This window comes from Gossypium hirsutum, chromosome D13 (assembly GCF_007990345.1).
Source record: "Gossypium hirsutum isolate 1008001.06 chromosome D13, Gossypium_hirsutum_v2.1, whole genome shotgun sequence".
NCBI lineage: Eukaryota > Viridiplantae > Streptophyta > Magnoliopsida > Malvales > Malvaceae > Gossypium > Gossypium hirsutum.
The window spans coordinates 20,443,267-20,458,588 of NC_053449.1; the positions used below are offsets into that span (position 1 = coordinate 20,443,267).

Genomic DNA, 15,322 nt, shown 5'->3' on the forward strand with positions numbered 1-15,322 from the left:
AAGATCCAGGCGCCGCAGTCAAGCCCTCCACGCGTGATGAGCCACCCCTCTGCGCCACACCACCACACGTTCCCTCCTCGTCACTGCGCCTCTGTACGCCAGCTAGCCTCTGTACCTGCAAGAAGACGAAAACAATGCAGCAGAGAGAACACAAAAATTGTATTTTTCATTCGGCTATAAAAATCAGTAGAAAGCCATTGTAGTTTTTAGAGGCAGACACAAAATCAATACAAAAATACAAAAATTCAAAAACAAAAAAAAAAAACGATTCAAAAACAGAAAAGAATATATCGTTTAGGTGATTCTCTGAATTCGTTTTATCTTTTATCTTTTATTTTTTTGGTTTTTTTCGAGTTGTTTTTACTTTATATGCAAAAAATATAAAGAAAATGGGGGATCTTACCTTGTCGTCGGCGCCAATGAAGCCTTCTTCCCCTTCGTGTGAATCGGGGTTGGATGGGCGGAGGCCTGGTTTCTGAAACAGCAGAGGACGATTTTAGGTCTGCAGCGGCTGAGAGGCAGAAAGACCTAAATCTTTGTCATGCAGTTGAAATGATTTTAGGGTTTTGAAATTAGTTCTTATAGGGCATTTAAACGACGTCGTTTGGGGCCTGAATCAGTGGTCCCAAAACAGCGTCGTATTTGTTCAAACCCGATGACCCGATCCAACTGCGGCTAGACCTGGGCGTTTTGGTATGGGGAGGGATATTTGCGCTTTAAGTCCTCGTTTGTGTTTGGTTTCAATCTAGTTTATGTTGCTTCTTTAAATTGGGCTGCATAATTTCTTGCTAACTTCATTTTAGTCCATTTGCAGCGCTGCGTTTTAGTGGGCAAGGAATATTTCCTATTTTAGTCCCTATGTTATTCGCGCTTTGTAATTTAGACTTTTCCTTCTATTTATTTTAGGTTTCTCCCCTGAATTACTGCTTTAATGCCAATTCAGTCCTCTGTTTCGTTATTATTGCTATAAAATTATTTAGTTCATTATTATTACTTTTGTTATTATTGGTATTACTATTACATTAGTTCATATATTTATTTTTTATATACATAAATTACTTTATTAAATACTGATTTTGATTCTTTTTCTTATCTAATATATTAGTATATATTTTATGTTAATCTAATATTATCTATATATTTTTAATAATTTTATTTTTATGATATTTTTTTAAATATTTATGTATATATACTTTTGTGCTTTAAAAGTCAATAACATTTTTATATAATACTATTTTATATATAATTTGTATTAATTTATTATTATTATTATTATACATATACACCTAATGTATCATCGATTTCATGTTTACATTTTTTTTACTTATTTCATATATAACTTGTTTCATTTAAAATTTTATTTCATTATATACTCGATTTATATCAACCTTTTATACATACTATTATACATAAGAAATTTTCCAATCCATGTGTAATATTATTTGAATTAATATGTATATATTGTTTCATGTATTTTGGTTTTCTTCATATACAATATTCACTTTAAACTTCATTTTAATATTATTCTCATAGTATTTATTTTTTTATCTTCATTTTTGACTTATTTTAAACTCATATATGTCTATCGTTTATTTTAAAATTTTACACATATAACTCATTTTTTGTATTGATAATTCGTTTATTCTTTGAAAGTCGATATTATTAGCATTGGCATAATGTATGATTGAGATTATTGTTACTATGCTTGCTTGTATTTACCTATTGATTATTTGTAATTCATTAGTGCATGTTATTTACAAATCATCCTTTATGTTGTACATTATTATTCAATCGTTTTTTATTCATTCAAAAGATTACAAATGTTAAAGTTATTTCATACAAAAGTTTTCAAAAATAACGCAATACTCGAAATTTGGAATCCTCGAGAGAATTGAGCCCTAACGTATTGGGTTCCAATTTTCCTCGTTGAATCTAAATAATCGAAAATTTTCTTTAATCAAAACACATAAATAAAAGCTCATTCTCGGGAATTCGATACGTCGTGTCCTAATGTATTGGACATGATATGTTGATTCCTCGAGATGAGAATTTTTAAAATAATAATAAGGCCTATATTCAATGCTAGGAATTTTGAGAAATTGTGCCCTAATGTATTGGGTTTCGATTTCTCATCTGACTTTAAGCAATTGAATATCCTTTTTAAACTTCACCGCACAAGTTTTGGAAATCAAAAGACAAGCTTATTCTCGAGGACTAAAAATGTTGTGCCCTAACGTATTGGGTGTGACATTTTATTACTTTGAGACAAGGAGGTCTTTAGCATCCGCATCGATTTATCCAAACATCTTTTATAAAATTAACATTAATAAAAGGGAGGATCATATTTTTTAAAATTCTTGACGAATTTTCGATATTCGAAATTAAGACCTTAATTAATCAATTCGGTACCAATTTTGGGCGTTACAAGGGTGCTAACCCTTCCTTGTGCGTAACCGACTCCCGAACCTGTTTTCTCAAATTTCGCAGACCAAAATCATTTTCAAGGTGAGCCGACCACACCTTAATAAAGGGTCAGCGGCGACTCCAATTTTCGTTTCACATTTTAAGTCGACAATCTTTGTTTTTTCAAAAAAATGGTTTCGACAAATAAGATATTAACACATTTGTATTATTTTTAAAAAATATTTTTTATTTTTAATTAATGATTTTAATATATTTGCAATCAAGTTTCAGAGGAAAAAAGAAGAAGACAAAGTACCATATTGTTGGAGGGGTGAAAAATTAGTTAAGTATGAAAAGTGATTTTAGAAAAAGAAAATTGTTTGGAGTGATATGATTTAGTTGCATTAAAAGTGATTTTATTTTTGCAGAAACAAATTTTAGATATCATTGATGAGAAAAGAAAAGAAAAGAAATGTATGATGGTGGTTTATGTAGTGCACTACTAGCTGGACCACCAATCAATTTAGGGTTGATAAGTGTTCCTCTTGGTATTTTCTCACCTTGTATCAGCATTTACTTTGTCAACAAAGTTTTGAAAAGTATAATATAAATTATATATATGTGAAATAAAAGAAAAATATATTATTAAATATATAACTAAAGTGTCTTTCTCATCTTACACAAGAATTTCTCAAAAGATTTTGGTTCACAATGTTAGGATGATTCGACTTGAAGAAGAAAAGCGATATCAGACACTGACTACTTCTACTATTTCGCTTTTACGCCAACGTTTGTAAGGTAGGTCATTCAAATTTAAACATGTTGCAATTTTATAATGATATTAGGAAAATGAAAATAAAAATATGGGAAAATAGAAAACAATAAAACTTGTTTACACTAAAAATACTTTATAAAACTGAAAATGATGTCAACAAGATTTTTAATTTTAAATCATATAAATGTAAAAATATTATCTCTTTTTTCAATAGGTTTTTAAATATTAAATTTGCTATCCTAATTCAAATCCATAATATATATTTTTTATTTTATTCTGATATGGTAAAATAGAGTAAATTATTCTACTACAAAACCACACTAGGTTAAATTCTCAAGAAAGATTGAAGGGTTACAAACAGTCCCGCTTAAAACTCAACCACATAGATAGAATCTCCCTACAATATAATTTAATAGCACAATATATCACTACAATTGAACCCTAAAAAATATTGAAAGATAAATAAAACAATAAAGAACACAAAAAATTTAGTGAGGTTCGGTAAATTAGACCTACGTCATCGGACACGACCAATTGTCGGGTCCAAGTTACATGATGCTGCATTTGTTGCCGAAGCAACTACGATCTAACTACATTCAATTTATACCATCAATAATTCATTTATGAGTATTAAAAACACATGATGCAATACACATTCATTTCTAGGTCTTATACGAGCTTATGAAAGCCCTAATGCTAACCCGAGGTTAAATTAGGACCAAACTGTAAAGATTTCAAAGTATCGGGTCGACTTTGTGATGCAACTGACTGACGAGGCTCGTTGTGATGCAACTCTCTAGTTGTTTCTCATCACGATGTTAGGAGTACGTTGTCACGACATGACTCACTGTTTCCAAAAGGACCAATTTGGAACATGTAAGGAAGATTTGAAATAACACTTAAACATTCCAATTACGACCAATTCAACAATATACCAATTACATTCAAGCCAAAATATGCCAAAATGATACTTCAAGATACCATTAAACAAGAAATTCTAGATCCGACCATTTATGATGCAAAACCAACTTAAACCCTAGGTACATGCCATATATTAATCAAAAGAGAACTTTACAAACTTTGCCGAGTCAGAGAATCATTTCTTGGATTCTGGAACTACTTCTCGTGTAACACCCTATAACTTTAAACCGTCGCTGAAATCGGGTTACAAGGCATTATCGTATATCTTGGATAATTTACAAAAAAAATTCTTAAATAAATAACAAACATATATAATCATAAATTCATATAAATTCTTACTAATTGACTTCATTCATTTTTTATTTTTTTAAAAAATTTGAATATAACCCCTTTATAACTATTGAATCTTCCCTGCAAATTTCAAATTGCAACCAATGCATTATATACTCAATTATACCAAAATACCCTTTATCAAAGTGCACCCAAAATGAACATAACACATAAAGTTTTCATTCTAAACTAAACATTTCCAACTCAAGCCATATCACATAGCTTGATCAAACCCAAAAATTCATACAAAAAACTAACTATACATGCCATATTTACATTAATTGCATGAGGTCCAAAAGTACCAAAAATCGTTTTGATAGTGTGATAGCAAATCTCCGACCTCGTCCGAAATCGAGCTAGCTTCCGAATCTATAGAACATAAGAAAATGAATGAAGTAAGCACTAAGCTTAGTAAGCCGTATAATAAAGAATTAAAATTTTCCAATTTAACATCTAAGCATTAAAACAATTAAAATCAACTCATTTGTCCACAAGGTCTATTCACATCACCATCCCCGAGTTAGTCATATAGCCAAATATATCATGTCGTCCCTATAATTCATATATTCATAAAACAACAATCCATGTAAATCATGTATTTCATGTAACTTTTAAATCATGTAAATCATATAACATTTATATCAATTCTTTCCTATTCGTATAACTTGCAATTCATCGGTAATAACAGAAATTTACCCATAACTTATACATATCAACGATAATTCATCCATATAATTACATAGCTTATTCATATAATCAATAACATTAATTATGCCCGTTGAACCTATTAGAACATCGAGGGATACACTGGTGATACACTATAAGTGTATTTATCAGAAATTCGTTAATTCATTGTCATTTTCGCTCTTTCGAGCCATGATCGGTAAGCTCATTCCAAGCTGATAAACGGTAAGCTCTATAGAGCTGAAACGGTAAGCTTTATAGAGCTGAAACGATAAGCTCATACGAGCTGTGGTGAGTCCGCAACAAATGCAGGAGCTCGACCAAACGGTAACCCTAGTGACAAGTCACTCGTATCCGATGATTTTCTAAAGTTCAAACAGGCTCGGTATTATCCAATTTCATCAATTAAGCAATGAAAAAAAATCAATAACTCAATTTCTCAATTCATATGTATATATATATCTAATTTAATTAAATACATACATTTAAATACTCAAATTTCATATTCAGTGCCTATTATCATACCAAAACAATATAATGTATATAGTATTTGTAACATTTCATTTGCATTTATATAACCACAAATAAAATAGTATACCGGTAATGTAAAATTCAAATAGATTATTCATTCAACTTACATACAATTTTTTTTGACAATTACAGTTATTTAATAATTCAATTCTAGCTATACGAACTTACCTCGTATTTGCTCGAATACTTTCTTCTACCCGTCTAACTTTTGTTTTCCCCGATCAAGTTCCGGTATTTGTTTATCTTGATCTATATAAATTCAAATTTAATTCATTTATTCACCAAATCAATCAATTCAATCCATATAAATATATTTGGCATTTTTACAAAATAGCCTTCATATTTTCACATTTTGACACTTTAGTTCCTAATTCACAAATACACAAAATATACGAAATTTCTTTATAAGTATTCTTAGCCGAATAATATATATCTTCTAATCAGCCCATATTTTCATTTATTTCACATTTCTAACATAATATTTCTATTTTTTTATTAAATCCCTAAAGCTCATTTTTGTCAAAATTTACTTTATAAAACTTGTATATATATCAATACCCATCAATAATCTAGCATAATACTTCAAAATATACTAGTATTCAACAATGGTATATTTCAAAATCATCAAAATTTTCAGAAATTGAGGTACGGGCTAGCTAGAATACAAAACAACGATATCAAAAACGTAAAAATTAGTAAAAACGGAATAAAAACCATACCCTAATTGAGAATCTAAGCTTGGCCGAATGTAAAAGCCATGACTTTGGCTTTCTAAACTTTAAAATCGTGCAGAAGGAAAAATGACTGCCACTTTCTGTTTTGTTTTTACTTTAAATCAATGTTAATAACCATTTCACCAAATTAACCTTAATGAAATAAAAGCATAATTCACATGTTTTAAGGTCATTTATGACCAGCACCACTATCATTGGTCCAATAACATAATAAGGACCTCTCATTCAACTTATCAGCAAATAATTACTCTTAACTTATAGCATGCTACTTTTACAATTTACGCGATTAAGTTCTTTTTATCAAATTAAGTATTTAAATGGTAAAATTTCTTAATGAAATTTTTATACTATAATTCCATCATGCTGTAAAACTCATTAAAATAATATAATAAATATTTTTACTCGGTTAAGTGGTCCCGAAACCACTGTTCCGATCAGACTCAAAAACGGGTTATTACATCTTTTATTCTCAACAATCACCTAAACTTGCGCACAAAGAAAATAAACCGTATGCTGAGCAATAGGGCTCAATAGTACATTTATGATTCAAGTTATATATAACAAAAGCATTAACAATATGATTCAAGATAAAATATGCATATATGCACCTAACATCCAACCAATTCATATTCCAAAGTTTCAAGCATTTTCAATCATCAATTTGTATATGCAACATACTTATATTAATACCAAAAAATCTATTCAACACTGCACATATTTAACCAACTTCAACTTGGTCAACAATTAACAACCATTCAATACATATCAATTCCATATCATTCAAAATTCAAGCATTCATTTATGCATCTTTATAATATGCCATTATCATCAAACCATTCATGTTCCATGACACTTATCTCTTTTACTTTGTTTTCATATCATTCAACTAATTTTTGGAGTCTATCAACTCATTTGTATTCTTTTCAGCCCCCAGAACTTGTTTTTACTTGATTTGCTCAATCAGTGGTATAATTTCAATATTCCACTCATACTTATACATAAATCAGTCTATTAGCATCAATTGATATCACATTCATATCCTTTACCAATTGTACATTTTGCAATCACTATTAACTTGACTCGGACTCGGACTCGGACAGATACTCGGATCGTCCAACCAACACACTAAACTAGCACCGGAGTAGGGTAATTGGCACCAAACTTGATGCAATCGTAAACCAACTAAAAATCTAACTAAGACAAGTGCACCTATCAATTAATAGTATAGCTATGGTGAGCAAAAATATCGTTCCCACAAAGACTAAAAGTACTAGTAATTACTGCCTTTCTATTATTTAACCGATAAGTTCGAGTGATTGATTAAAACTAAAATTAACTAAATTAATTAACTGCGAACATGACAAAGAAAAAAACATGAAAGTAACCGATTAATAACCAAGAAGCAAAACAATAACCATGAAAGAATTCACCTAGATTTCATCTGTCATTATAAATCTAAACTACGCAATTTCTTCACTTAGTATCTTGATCCGTAGAAATCCCTAAATTATGCTAATATCTCTTTTGAGAGTAAGAGCAACTGACTCTAGGTTGATTAATTGAAATTTATTTCTAATTAAAACCCTTATTATTGTATTAACTCGATTTATGGATTCCTCTATTAGATTTGACTCTAATCCGATAGATTTATGTCATCCTATTTCGAGGATTGCATGCAACTCCACTCAATTATTTAGGATCTACTCTAAAATAGGGTTTATACCTTCTTTGATTTAAGCATATCAAACATGGATCAATAGTCTAAAAATATTAAACCAAGAATTAAGTACACATAATTAAGAACAAGATCTAAGTATTTATTATGTAAAACAGAAATCAAATGACATAATTCATCATAGGGTTCATCTCCCTAGGTATTTAGAAAATTAGTTCATACTCACAAATGAAAACATCCAAAACACAATATAACTACAAGAAATCAAAAGGGAATCTTCAATCTTGATGAAAATCTACTTCAGAATCTGATTCAATGGTGTTTTTCGAGTTGTTTTCTTGAGTATTCCATGACGGCTCACTCCTATCTTCATATTTTTTTGTCATATATAGGTCTCAGAATGCCCAAAAAAACCCTAAAAATTGTGTTTTTTCGCTGTTCAGAGTGCAATTTGTGAAATCGCTATGACTTACCACATGGTTCTGTGGCAGCTTATGTGGCACACATGGCCGTGTGTAATGGTCCAGCTCGTGTGGCCCTTGTACCTTGCTCAAATTTTTTGGTTTTCGCTCCTTTTGCTACGAAATGTTCTCTTAATTATAAAAACATGAATTTAACATATTAAGAGCATAAAATTTGCCATTAATATAGAATAATAACCCAAAAATGCATTAAGAATGAGACTAAAACATGTTACTTTTAGGACCTATCAAATATCCCCACACTTGAGCGTTTGCTTGTCCTCAAGCAAAATTCTCAACCCACATTCATGTTAACTTCCCTTAATTTATTATTCTCATCGATAATATCTTACGATAATTTATAGATAATCAAGCATTGCAAATTCACACTAAAATGACACTAAAAAGCACAAGTAGTCAAAGCATTGAATTTGAAGCCTTAAAAAACATTAGACATCTCCTTTATCTTTATAATTACCTGAAATTCAAACTCAATAAGAAATAACATCCTCACTAAAGATTCACTCAAAGTACTCTAAGTGTTTAAGGAAGTAATATGCACTTAATAGACGAACGAGAAATGTTACTACCATAGGCTTGCTTGAAAATCAAATCTCCACCACTATAAAATGAGATGACACACAAATCAAAAAGGTCTTTATAAGGTTGTAATGGAGCTTAGGTTAAGGGTATTTAAAAAGTCAAAAAATTTGGTTATAATCGAGAGTTGAGTTGATAAGTTACCAAACTAGAAAAAATTAGTTTCTGAATTAAAAGAATTTACATCAACAAGAAATAAATAATAAAAATGAGCTTTTCAACATAATATGAAGCTAACGATTCAAGCTCAATTTTTTTGAATTCTTGATTTTCTTCTTCTTTTTTTAGATAACAAAGTAAAATTCAGCAATGCAAATAATGAAACATAGTCAGACAACAAACCAAATCAAATCTCGACAAAAAAAGAGTCAATGAAAGGGATAATTTACAATATAGATATGGGTTACGGGTTAACATTAATGAGTTAAAAAATGTGTTAGGATCAACGGGGTTTACTAGGGGATAATACATCAAGTAAGCTTGTTAAAGGTTAAGTGGGTTAAATCCTAAGTGCCTCTATCATCTCAGTATATCAAATCAATAATGTGGTCTTGACATGTATAACCAAAGGAAGTTCTAGAGTAATAAATCAAGTTAACATACTCACAACCAAAAAAAAAAGAGCATGAAAAATATATGCTCTATAGGCTCAAAAGCTCACAAAAAATTGTGGTTTTGATGTCAAACTTGTAAATTTAAAATTTCAAGATAATATTTCAATCCAGGGAGAACCTAAAATAATAATTTCTGCAAAACAGCTTATCATGCTTGACTCTCTCGTGTCTTAAAGTATAAATTAAACAATTCAAAAAAAATCAACAAATAAATCCAAAAAAAGAATCAATAAAAACCCCAAATTAAAAAAAAATAACTCTAATGGTAGGTGTGAGAGAATTACTTGAACATAAAAAATAATTCAAGGATTATATCACATAAGCATATAAATAACCTCCCCACGCTTAAGATGTACATTGTCCTCAATGTACAAACAAATATAAATAGAATAAGTACAATATCATAAGAGAATGAGAGAACTGAAACTGCACTAAATATGAATGAATTCTCAAAATAATAAAAATTGACTTTGTAGACAATTCTAAATGTACATTTTTTGAGCAAACTAATAAGAAAATAAAAAAAATAAGATAAAGAGATTACAAACTAGAAGAAAAATTGAAAAAGTATAACAAAAAATTCATAATAAAATAAAAGATATAAATCTAGAAAATAAAAAAAATGAAAATAGGACTTGGGGTAGGGAGTAACAAAGGAACAAAAAGAAAAAAGAAAAAGAAAAAAGAAAAAAGAAAAAAGAAAAAAACAAACAAACAAGAAAAATACTAGCTTTAAAAAGGAAAAAAAAGTATGCGAGTCACATGGCCATGTGGCCAGACCATGTGTGATTCAAAAATAGAGAAAAATATGCCCAATAACCACACGACATAGGACACGCCTGTGTGTCCAGGCCCTATGTCACACACGACTGTGTTCTAGGCCGTATGGGTCACACGACCATGTAATTCTTTGTGCTCATCCAGGTTAAAAGAAAATTGAAAAAATAAGCTCTAGTATTTACAAAGCCTATGACACGCTCATGTGGACCTTTTTTTTTTTGAATATTCTTTAATTTTTTTTTCAAAATTTTTTTCTTTTCTTTTTCTTTTCAACTTTTTTTCAAAATTTCTTTTTTTTTCTTCGTGATTTTTTTTCATTTTTTTAAAAAAATAGCTTGAAATTAAAATGAATAAATAAGTAAAATAAAAACATTCGGGTTACCTCCTGAGAAGCGCTTATTTAGAATCTAAGCTCGACTTTCCTTTTCAAGCTAATGGTTAAGGCGAATCTTAAAGCCGAAACTCCTTTATCTCATTGTCAGTATTACTGCCACAATGAAGTTTGAGACGAAGACTATTTACCTTGAATGTGCTGTAATCGGGATGTGTTACCTCAATGGTTCCGTATGAAAATACGTTTTGTACCACAAATGGTTTCGACTCTCTTGACTTAAGCTCTGAAGGGAACATTAGTGGACCTGATTTGTCTAGCAGCACTTTGTCCCCAACTTTGAATTGGGTTGTCCTCTTTACGTGCATCATGGTGTTGCTTTGTTATTTCCTTGTGCGCTATTGGTTTCTCATTAACCTTTTTTTCATTCATCTAATTCATCGAGCTACACCATTCATTCTTTACTCGTCCCTTGATTTTTATCATCGATATTTTTCGAACACGTATTAATTAGTGAATTCCTATAAAGAATGTCGAGCTACATGATTACTAACATTAACAAAATATCGAGTATCATCTCGCTCACTAGTAACACTAACAAAATCACTTGCTTGGAGAGTAACCTTTTTATCACCTACACTTAACACAAGCTCACCATTACCCACATCAATAACAGTTTTAACAATGGTTAAAAAGGGTCGACGTAAGATCATGAGTACCTTAATATCCTCATCAATGTCCAATATAACAAAATCAATAGGGAATATAAATTTATCAACTTTAACAAGTACATCTTCAATAATACCCCTAGGATACCTAATTGATCTGTCAGCTAATTGAATATTCATCCTAGTGGGTTTTGGTTCCCGAGACCAAATTGTTTGAACATTTTATAAGCCATAACATTTATATTAGCCCCCAAATCAGCCAAAGCTTTTTCAATATTTAAACTACCAATAAGATAAAGAATAGTAAAAGTCCATGGATCTTTAAGTTTGTTGGGTAGTTTGTTTTGGATAATGACCGAGCAATCTTCATTGTGCTCTACAATTAACAAGTCATCGAACTTCCTTTTATTTGTTAACAACTCCTTTAAAAAAATTTCATCGTTGGTCATCTACAAAAGAGTTTCAACAAAATGTAAGTTAGTATGCAATTTTTTTAAAAACTCAAGAAATTTACCATATTATTCTTTTATGCGGTATTGCTTCAATACTATGGATATGAAATTCGTGGTTTGTATTCTCTCATCATTGTATTATGCTCTTTTTTTCTTTTCTCAACCCCATCATTTTTCTCAATAGGTTCTAGATTCAGTTTCTTTTCAGGCTCGGCTAACCCTTTGACGCTTCGAATAGTGATTGCGTGGACTTGCTTATTTGAGTTAGTTTCAGTGTTACTAGCTACCTTGCTGTCTCTCCAAAACTAGTTTAACAAGCTTTCGAATCTAATTTTTAGGGCCTTGAATCGATGCTTGCTGAGTTTTCAAAGCTATCTTAGTGTTTTGAAATCGAGTTTCAGACACTTAAATAAATTTAGCTAACATATTCTCAAGGTTCAATTTTTTTCTTGCTGATAAGGTTGCTGAAAACATAAAGGGGTTGTGACTTTTGATTACCTTGACCACCCCAAGAAAAAATGTGGATGGTTCTTCCATCCTGGATTATAGTTATTGCTATAGGGGTTATTTTGAGGTATAAAATTATTACCCATAAAGTTGACTTCCTTATGCTCCATGTTAGAAACAAAGGGTAAACATTCTAGATTGATTATCCTCGCTCCAATTGCATCACATTGCATTGCCAAATTCATCTTGTTATTGCAACTCAACCCATCAATATTTTTACTCACTGTTTCCACTTGACTTGCCAACATAGCAACTGCATCCATGTTAAAAACACTGGCTGCTATAATCAATTTTGTTCTCATGACTTGCCACTAATAGTTATTCAATGCCATCTCCTCAATAAACTCTTGAGCTGCCTCAGGTGTTTTATTATTCAATGTTCTGCTAGTTGTTGCATCAATTAGTTTCCTAGTCGAGGGATTCAAACCGTTGTAAAATGTTTGAACTTGTAACCAAAAAGGTAACTCATGATGAGGGAACATTCTCAAAAGATCCTTAAATCTCTTTCATGCATCATATGATGTATCCAAATCAATTTGAGAAAAAAAAGAGATGACGTTCCTTAACTTAGTTGTTTTAAACGGTGGAAAATAATTCAACAAAAAACTTCTCAGTCATCTGATCCCAAGTCGTGATAGAACCCCGTCGAAGTGAATTCAACCATTGTTTTGCCTTGCTCCTCAAAGAGAATGGGAACAACTATAAGTGTATGACATCATCAATAATGCCATTGATCTAGAATGTGTCACAGATCTTTCGAAAGTTAGCCAAATTAACATTCAGATCTTCATCTTGCAACCCATCAAACTGAACATATTGCTGTACCATATGAATTATGTTCGGCTTCAGCTCAAAATTGTTTGAAACAATAGTCGAAGTAACGGTACTCGATTCAGCCTTAATCAAAATCGGCTGAGCATAATCATACATAGTATGAGGAAGCTACTGATTATTTTGATTATCATCCATCTCTATAGTAATGTCATTTTGCTCTTGATTGTTTATTAAAATCTGTTGATCTTGCCTTACTTTTCTAACTTATCTCTGATTTTTTAGAGCAATTTTCTCAATCTCATTGTAAAAAATTAACAATTCCAATAGGTTTTGTCAGAATCAAACAAAAGAAAAATTAAAATGTAAAAATCAAATTAAAAATAAAAATAAAAATGGCTAAATTAATAGAAATTAAGTTTTCCTAATATTTTAGTCTCCGACAACGATGCAAAAAACTTGATGCAATCATAAACCAACTTAAAATCTAACTAAGACAAGTGTACCTATCAATTAATAGTATAGCTACGGTAAGATAAGATATTGTTCCCACGAAAACTAAAAGTACTAGTAATTATTGCCTTTCTATTATTTAACCGATAAATTTGAGTAATCAATAAAACTAAAATTAACTAAATTAATTAACTATGAACACGGCACAAAACAAAACAGGAAAATAACAGATTAACAAACAAGAAGCAAAACAATGCCCAAGAAAGAATTCAATTAGATTTCATCTGTCATTATCAATCTAAACTACGCAATTTCTTCACTTAGTATCTTGATCCGTAGAAATCCCTAAATTATGCTAATATATATTTCGAGAGTAAGAACAACTGGCTATAGGTTGATTATTTAAAATTTATTTCTAATTAAAACCCATATTATTGCATTAACTTGATTTATGGATTCCCCTATTCGATTTGACTCTAATTCGATAGATTTATGTCGTTCTATTTCTAGGATTGCATGTAACTCTATTCAGTTATGCAAGATCTACTCTTAAACAGGGTCTATTCCTCCTCTGTTTTAAGCACATCAATCATGGATCAATAGTCTAGAAATGTTAAACCAAGAATTAAGCACACATAATTGAGAACAACTAAATATTTATTATGTAAAATAGAAATCAAATGAAAAAATTAATCATAGGGTTCATCTCCCTAGGTATTTAGAAAATTAGTTCATACTCGTAAATAAAACATCCAAAACACAGTATAACCATAAGAAACAAAGAAACTCATAATAATCTCCATAGAAATCAAAATGGAATCTTCAATCTTGATGGAAATCTACTTCAAAATCCATTTCAATGGTATTTTTCAAGTTGTTTTCTTGAGTATTCTAGGACGGCTCATTCCTATCTTCATATTTTTGTCATATGTAAGTTTTAGAATGCCCGAAAAACCGTAAAAATTGTATTTTTTGATTGTTCAGAGTGCAATTCATGAAATCAACACAATCTGTCACATGGCTGTATGGCAGCCTCTGTGGCGTATACGGCCGCGTGTAATGGTATAGCTCGTGTGGCCCTTGTACGTTGCTCTAATTTTCTAGTTTTCGCTCCTTTTGCTCCCTAATGCTCTCATAAGTACAAGAACATGAATTTAACGGATTAGGAGCATAAAATTCACCATTAACATCGAATAATCACCCAAAAATGCATTTAGAATGAGACTAAAATTTTTTACTTTTAGCACCTACCAATTGTCCAACCAACATACCAAACTGGCACCGAAGTAGAGTAATTGGCATGTAAGGTGCATACTAGACCACAAAGCACATACTGGCACACAAAAGGCATCTTGGTGCGTAAGCGCATAACCTGTACATAAACCGATCCTATGACATGCCAATTATATCTGACATAGCCCGAACAACTAATAGGATTGTTAAAAGCCTAATTTGATAATATGTTTTGATATAACAAATTAAAGTGTTTTTGAAAAGAAGTTAAGTTGAACAATTTGAGAAAATCAAGTTGAAATGGTTTCAATTAAATCAAACACTTTGAATTATATTTTAACTGTATTCAAACAAGTTAGTTTTCAAAAAAGTATCGATACTTTTTGTCTAAGTGTCGAT

General features: G+C 30.7%; 1 long non-coding RNA gene and 1 other non-coding gene across 2 annotated transcripts; one reads left to right on the forward strand and one right to left on the reverse strand.

Moving 5' to 3' along the window:
- Window positions 1-4,527: 4,527 nt before the first annotated feature.
- LOC121225447 (uncharacterized) lies at window positions 4,528-6,476 on the reverse strand. Its single transcript, XR_005923329.1, has 3 exons — window positions 6,364-6,476; window positions 5,813-5,893; window positions 4,528-4,798 (listed from the first exon to the last, which is right to left on the reverse strand). It is a non-coding gene; the product is annotated as an uncharacterized lncRNA (long non-coding RNA).
- A 6,452-nt stretch (window positions 6,477-12,928) lies between these two features.
- LOC121225841 (small nucleolar RNA R71) lies at window positions 12,929-13,035 on the forward strand. Its single transcript, XR_005923745.1, has one exon. It is a non-coding gene; the product is annotated as a small nucleolar RNA R71 (small nucleolar RNA).
- The last annotated feature ends 2,287 nt before the right edge of the window (window positions 13,036-15,322 follow it).